This window comes from Pieris rapae, chromosome 14 (genome assembly GCF_905147795.1).
Source record: "Pieris rapae chromosome 14, ilPieRapa1.1, whole genome shotgun sequence".
Taxonomy (NCBI): Eukaryota; Metazoa; Arthropoda; class Insecta; order Lepidoptera; family Pieridae; genus Pieris; species Pieris rapae.
In genome coordinates, this window is record NC_059522.1 from 2,799,572 (window position 1) to 2,808,216 (window position 8,645).

The 8,645-nt window shown below is 33.8% G+C and overlaps 1 non-coding gene across 1 annotated transcript; it reads right to left on the reverse strand.

Annotated features, from left to right (window-relative positions):
- Window positions 1–7,720: 7,720 nt before the first annotated feature.
- Window positions 7,721–7,793, reverse strand: Trnaf-gaa. Its single transcript has one exon. It is a non-coding gene; the product is annotated as a tRNA-Phe (tRNA).
- Between the last annotated feature and the right edge of the window lie 852 nt (window positions 7,794–8,645).

Here is an 8,645-nt window from a genome sequence, read left to right on the forward strand (position 1 = left end):
CTAAGAAATACTGGAAGCCTGGAAGAAATCCTTTGTTAGCTATAAGGCCGTTCGATGCCTATAACTTATGTCACCTGTTTTTTATATGTATGTTTCAGATTACATTTAACATTCCAATTGATACATAGTGTACACGAGCACTAGGTACACATTTTTATAAAATACATATCTATAATAAACACGAACATAGTAAATAATATATAAAATTCGTGTTCATTTCATAAATGTACTCGTAAATAAAAAACAGAAAAAAACGTAATCCCGTTCGCAATTTAAACAATAATTAATAACTTCGTAACTAACTTTTTAGTTTTTATTCGTTTTTAATCAACAAAAAGTAGGCCGGTAGAACAGTCGGCGTATTAGACGTAATAAATTTTTTGATCTGTCATCGGGAACTAATTTAGAGGGTTTGTGTTTTTTATACCTTTTGTTGGCTTCGTCTTTATTCGATTTCTATGAAGAGAGTATTAACAAAGTAGCAGGCGGTACACTGCCTACTTACATTATACATTCTCATACAATGATCAAAAAGTCTGCGTCTGATGTATATTTTCAACCAAGTCAATGGTGGATGCCCAATCATGACGTAGCTAATATATTGCATGAGCATTGTTTATTCTTCATGTGATCAACCAATTGTGGCCACATTTATTTGAGGATTTTTCTTTGGTCGAATTCTTGACGCTTTTAAAAAACTGGCTGACAATCGTAGTGACTTAAAAAATAAATAAATAAATCAGTGGCGCTACAACCTCTTTAGGTCTTGGCCTCAGATTTCTGTATCTGTTACAGGATCATTTATAAATCTAATAGGCAAGTAGGTGATCAGCCTCCATTGCCTGACACACGTCGTCGACTTTTTGAGTCTAAGACATGTCGGTTTCTTCACGATGTTTTTCCTTCACCGTTCGAGGAAATGTTAAATGCGCACATAGAAATAAAATCCATTGGTGCACTTTTGGTACGCTCCGTTCTTGTAGGACCCTCGCATTGGCTTTAAACTTCTGGAATTGGTCTGCTGCTATTTGATGACCTGCTGTTAAGCATTTTTATTGTTTACCTGAGTTCCATCAATATCTTTTATTTTTTTCGATGACAAAACTCAATTGAATTTATAAATCGATTTGTAATACGGGCTTGTATAACCAGCCCACAGATTATATTTAAAGACGATTAAGCCCTAATTTCCCTGTTCACGGGAAAACTATACTAACTAGAGACACGCGGCGCACCCGCCCCACAAATATACAAAATCATAGACAGTGCTTTTTCATTTCCGGTCATAGAGACGTGACCATAGAGTACAGATTGGGCCGAATTTATTCTTAATTTTTGATAATCGCCATAGCATGTCTAATGACGACTCGTGGCAATTTTGATGGGAATCTGTGGAGATTTTTATTGTTATTGTTTAATTTGTATATTAATTTATAATTTGTTGATATATTATCTTATTGTAATAAGAGATGTCCGCTATTCATTATTAAAGTTCATACAGGTTCAGGGCGAATATTTTGTACTTTCGACTTTATAGTATAAGTACCTGGATGACCGAACATTGCTCTGTATTTGTTTTATTTTTATAAATTGTGTTTTTTGGAAATTATATTTAAGTACGAATTACATACTAATAAAATAATGAAATATGAATAATATTTTTCGAACTTACCGACAAAATAATAAAAAAATATGAACTGGTAATTTAAAGAAAAAATCATCGTTATTCCTAGCTAGATCGATTTGTCACCCCCGAAACCCCCCGTATACTAAATTTCATGAAAATCGTTGGAGCCGATTCCAAGATTCCAATTATATACATATATACGAGAATTGTTTGTTTAAAGATATAAGATATCTATGCAACAAAAAAAAATAACTTGATAAATTAATAAATATGCGATACTACGTACACTGAAAATTTGAGTTAGATTAGATTCAGTCAAATTCTTAATCCATTTTTTAGTTGTTAATGATTGATGTTTAAACCAATATTAAAAATTGAGTTTTTAAAAATATTGTAAAAAGTCAGGTATGTATTAAATGCAATTAAAAAACATATGGCATTTATTATACTATAGAGAATAATCTTAGAATTTCGTTTTTTCAATAAATAAATTCGTCTATAAAACCTAGTTCCGTAAATTATATTAAAAATCAATACTTCTTTAATTTATATTAATTTTTTTTTGTTTGCCACGAGTAGTTTATTTTGAGGCAATTTATATTTGATATTATTAGATAAATAAAATTCTGCTAAACACTGTGAAAGTGGTGTTGGCTTAACGGCTTCAGCGTCTGACTCTCATTTCTGAGGTCATAACTGAATGACCTCAGTGTCTGAGTGCATTCTATCTATGTGCGCGCTGTCGCTCGTACATTGATTAATGTTTTGTTTAATATTTTTATTAACGGATCCGAGGGGCAGCACCGCTACTATGACCTCCCGCTCTACTCGGATCCGAGAAAAGAGCACTTTATGTGGTAAACACACACTGCTCATCTTACTTATCACAACAAATTAACATATGTACTACCTTACACTCTCATTTCTTCAGTCCTATTGTCATTACAAATACTAATTTAGGTTTTATAAAAGCACAAAAATATCCTTATTTGACTGGTTCTAAATAGTGTAAGCCCTTCACCTAATTAAGTGTAAGTGAAGTGAAGAATAAGTTACTTTCAGTACCAAAACAAGGGCTTAGTACCCTTCGTACATTGAGTTGTACCGGTTCAATGCATAAAGTTATTGTTAGGTAGTGGAATAAGTCATAGACAAAAGCATTTTTAAATTTCAATTAGAGTCACGCGCCGAAGTCATTTTTAAATCTAAAAAATAGGCGCTACAATCTTTTTAGATCTGAGGTATATTTCTGTATCGGTTAAACGATTATTTGTTATTTTTTGTAAATACGCCGTCAACTATGTTTTCCTTCACCGTTCAAATAAATGAATTAGAGATTCAAGATTTTTTGCTAAATACCCCAAAGAATTATTTGAGATGGAGATGCTGTATATGCTCAAAGGTTGGATACATTGATTGCATTATTTACGTCTACTCCTATCCAGAAATAAAAAGATTGTGGGTAAAATTTTACTGTTTATAATTGATTATATCCCATACTTGAAATAATAAATATAGTTATTTATCCTATTATGATACATCTTATTGCTTAAAATAATTAAAATTAATAATTTCGTAATTAAATCGCTATAAACTCTCACTTATACCATTCGCAGTCAGTCAGTCGGAGTACAGTTGCGTGAAATTTAAATTTTTGCTATTCATTGCGGCTTTGAGCCGTTTTCCTGACACTCGCGCCTTTCACGTGGGGTCCGGCCCCATAGCACCCATAGGGTGACGTGTACACTCGCGTGAAAAATTCAATATATTTGTTATTACTTAATTTATTATGATTAGTTATTTACTTTGGGGTTTCATGAGGTAAACTTTATTATCTTATTTCTTAATCCGTAGTTCGAAGAAGATATCTTTCGTGGCTCAGTAGTTACTGTATTTAGTTTTCCATCGAAACAATAATCTATGCACAGAAGGCTGATCATATCAAACATTAAAATTCAAGAAACACGCACAGAAATATGTGTGTATGTCCAAGGTCCACTTTTGCTTACTGTTGCTAAGACATATGTATTTTTCAGGAGTACCTTCTGAATATAATTTTAGTTTTCACTTTTCTTCACAACAGTACAGTCTATCGCCTGCAAGCAATGCACATGTCTGACATTCCTAGCGGGTTACAACAAATTGTGTTTGGATCTCAAAACAAATGCAGGAAAAGCCCTCTTTTTCATTTTAATTCGCTGTTTAAGTATTACAACTTAATGTAGTATAAATTATGGTTACAACCCGCCTTTTGTTTATTACTGCCTTTGTGTTATTCAGTAAAGTTTATTTATACAGAAGTCTTTTTAGGTAGCCCATTTTCATAATTTTCTGAACACAAGATTTAACGAAATAATACGTGTTTCACTTTCATTTTTGGTCTTTGATTTGACAAAATACCTGAAGGTTTTTGAACTGAAACTTCTTTAGGTGCACGAGGATAATTTTTTAAGGATGAAACGCCACGAAGATGTGCGGCGTTTTTGTAGAAGAACAGAGAGAGAGAGAGAGAGCGATTGAGACCAATTGAGGGAGAGTATGAAATAGAGATCGAGAAAAAATACACGCTATTGGTTGATGTATTCGTTTAGTAGTTACATATTAGAACTTTAGATGGCAATTCTGTCGCAGTAAACGCAGATTTTTTATTTATTTATATTCTCATAAGCACGTATAATAAATATTAAATCAGTGGCGCTACAACCTCTGGTACCTGTTTAGGTCTTGGCCTCGGATTTCTGAATCTGTTTCATGATCATTTTTTGGGTCTAAGACATGTCGCACTCCTCACGATGTTTTCATTCACCGTTCAAGCAAATGTTAAATGCGCACATAGAAAGTCCATTGGTGCACAGCCAGTTATCGAACCTACGAATTCAGGTATGAGAGTTGCACGCTGAAGCCATTAGGCTAATTTTTCTCCATACATAACACCGTGTTAACAGCGTGAATATAGATTGACAAATACATAAAGTGATCCTATACTGGTACTTGATCATCTATTGGGGCTTTTACCTAATTAATTTACTAAGAAGTTTCACTCCTGGCATGTGTACTTTGCACGCACGCACTTTTGTTGTCGGGCGCCACCGTTATATGGAGATGTATGTTTTAATGCACCAATCCGACATAGGGTCCTTCAAGAGTTTGAGGCAGTGTAAGTGTCCATGCGACGGTATCACTCATATAAGGTGGGCCTGCCTGCTATGATGCCTGTTCAATTTTCCAATAGAAAAAATATATTGTTAATTTAGACAGTTTAAGGTTTTTTTTTTCTTTTTGGCTCTAGAGATAGATTGTGTAGAATGTCAAATTAAGTATGTCATAAGAATCCAAAATCTTAATACAATAACAAAAACTAGGAGCTTCCGAATTTTATAATCACTATCTGATCGCCATGTTCGTAACACAATGAAATCGACACAAAAAGTTATGTAATAAGCGCATTATATTGCACTTAGGCATAGATTAATCATAGTGGCATCCCTGAAACGAATGCCACGCGCGCGTCACGTGACATGCAACTCTCGCGCCCCGTCATAGTTGACATTGCCATAGAATATTGCAAAATGTCTGCCACTGAAGACAATCATTTAATAATAGAATTTAGTTTTTAACCTATTTAATTTTTTTTGTTATTTATTATATTACTTCGCCTTGTTTATCAATGATATATGTAAAATAATTGCAAGCATTTTTTCATTTCAATACTTTATAAATTATTCTAAAATATTCAATTCAATTAATCAGTAAAATTTATACAGAACAGCATTACTAAAGATGTGTTTCGGTGATATATCGATTTTATATTTTGCCCACGAAATTGCTACTTTGGGCAGTAATTTCATTAAGCCTCTTCTGTGTCATTAATCTTTGACAATAAATAGTGGGTGATGAATGTATGGCAGATTGTAATGTGCTGATAGGTATGTAAAGTAGTTGGGGGCAGTAAAAAGCGATACCCATTGATTAATCACATCTAATGTGAGAAAATTGACGCAAATCCCATTTGCCATGGAAACAAGTACTCTATATTAGATTTTGTTTTTATATTTTAAACAAAAATAACCGCGCGTCATCACCTGAACATTGACCTACTGCTGACACGGCTCATGTAGCTGTCCCAGGTTTTAATAGCTTAAGATAGACCAACAGAGTAATGGTATACGAGTATATGTGTTAACAGTTGTTTGAGAACTAAGTTCTTCTAGAACAGTAGATCAGATTTGAATAATTATTTATTGGTTCCTGGGTAATCTCAAAGCTAGCGTTAGCTTGCCTAAAAGTTTTGAGATACCACCTTGAACCTCTGATCCTTCTCGTAGCGCTCTTTCTCTTTCTGCAAGGATACAGCTGCAGGGCTTAGGGATTCGTAGGGTTGTTACATTCTTCAGTTCTTATCCTATCTAGTGTTGCCCAAATGCAAGACCAAGACGAGACTTAGACCAGTCTTGGTATTGGTCTTGCGTCAATACACCTGGTCTTGATCTTGGTATTGGTATTGCGCTCTCAGTCTTGGTCTTGGTCTTGATCTTGCAGCAAGAGTCTCGCAAGTCTCGCAAGACTTGCAAATACCTATTAGCCTATTGCTATTTATTCGTCACTCATGTCAAATTGTAAACATTCACTTCGAAAGCAATAAGAATTTAGAATAAATCTTTGAAAGATTAAAAAACAGAAGTATCAGAATCAAAATCAAATAGGTTTTGTGCCTACGCAAAAATAAAGTGTAGATAATTATGCAAATAATATTGTTTATGATGTTCCTTTTTTATTGGAACTATACGTTGCCTGCTGTTTTTATGGAGGTTACTAGCTACTAGAGTAGATACGATAGAAGTTGATAAACCGACACTGCAAATCTCGATTTTTGGAAATGTGTGATTTTAAAACCAAATGCGTAAAGCAATATGACGTCGCTCATATTTGGAGTTTTTCCACGTTTCAAATTTGTTTAAATCACCCACTATCGAGACAGCGTGTCAAATGCTGTGATACACTTGTTGCAAACCGCGGCGTCTTTGTCGGTAAATTATCAAATATGTAGGTATGTAATACACCGACCGACCAACAGTTTATTCGCAGAACGTCACATTTTCCCAATCAACCTTGAACCTTATTTCTCTAGTGATAAAGTTGAAAATTTAATACCGCCCAAATCTCAGTTTGTCCTAACTGCAAGACGCAAGAGTATTGCAGGCTTAAGTATTGTCTTGCTCAAGTCTTGCAGGCTTCAGTCTTGGTATTGGTCTTGCTACGATAAGGCGGTCTTGGTATTGGTATTGGTCTTGCAAAAATGCAAGAACAAGACCAAGACTGCAAGACCAAGACCGATTTTGGGCAACACTAATCCTATCATATACTTAGTTATCTAGTGCAGCTTGCTAGCATAGACTACATGTAATATTTACTGATTTTTTTATAAATAGAACTGTGGGTAAACTAACTGGAGGTACACCTGAGGTGAAGTGGTGCCGCTGCTCATGAACACTCTCAATGTCAGAGGGCCGGCCCGCTCTTAAAGAATTAGTACGCCTGAACCCTGAGGCGAATTGATTTGGAAATACTTCAGTGGGCAGCTATGTTATTACATATAGATTTTAATACACATTTCATGGTCTAATAGATACCCAACTGTACAGGCAAGTTTGCCTTTTGACGAGAATTTTCATAATGTTTAATTTTCCCAATTAATAATAAAATTAACATTACCAATTTTTATTTCAAATATTTTATTACATTTGTTTACAATGTTTAAAATTTTAAAACTACCAACATTTCGCCAGTTAGCAGTAAGCACGGTGACTAGCTATTTAGACATACATACATAATAATAAAATCCTTTTTCTCAGATACTTTAAATTATGAATATGAATGAGATAGAAATAAATAAATGTAAGTACATTTATTTATTTCTATCTCATTCATAGGCCAACTCCCGCCATTTCTGTCTGCCAGTTCTGTCTATTTAGAGATACATACATACTAATAAAAAAATATTACAGTCTTTATTTAAACATCTCTAGCATTTCTATCAAAATAAAATATTAGTCCGCAGATTTTTTAATAATAAATGTTGTATAAAAAAGGAATTGCCGAAACCCGGGATTGAACCGGGGACCTTTAGATCTTCAGTCTAACGCTCTCCCAACTGAGCTATTTCGGCTATAATATACCGCATCAAAGTTGCTTTTTCGTATCTATAGAGATAAAATTCTTATCTTTATTGACATTAAAAAATCCAAAACATAATTATGATAATTATAAACCTTAAAATTTTATTAAAATGGCTAACTTGATAAATATTTAAGTATAGTACAGCTAATAGCAACAAACATCAAGTGAAATGTACGTTAAAAATATTTTTTTCACTTCTTAGCTCTTAAATATTTTTTAAATTCTATAGATATGTATCTCAAGGTAAATTGATTTTTATTCTTACAAAATGTGTCAAATTTATGCTTTAACATAAGTCTGTCAATGTGCAATTATTTAATGGATTACCGTCAAAAATATTATCTCCAATTTAAGAGTACATGTGTACCTATGAAGGTGTGGACTCAGTTTCCACACAATAATGGTTGACGTTATGGTTAGACGCCCATTTGATTCGTTGTACCTTAAGTACCTACTGGCTAACTAAGCCAGCTTTACTCATTCCAGAAGTTTTCTAGGCACTTCGCGGGCTTCACAGATCGACCTCATTCCTCAAAGGATTTTTTTTCGATGGGAAGCTACGACCACGCATTCCTCTGTGCTGAAACAGTCACTGCACATAGGAATGTCTGTCGCACAAAGAAAAGTTTATTAAGGAGATATAGAAAATACTAAAATTGTCCGATGGAGATGTGCAATTATTATAAGCCTCATATAAAAAAGTCAAATTATTTATTTCCATTAGGCGTATTAAAAAGGCACTTTTGAAAGTCAAAATTACAAGTTTTTTTTTAATATTACCCTAGTTACCCCCTTCTAAAAGGTAGTTTCGTATGGATACGGGAAAGATACTCATCTTTTG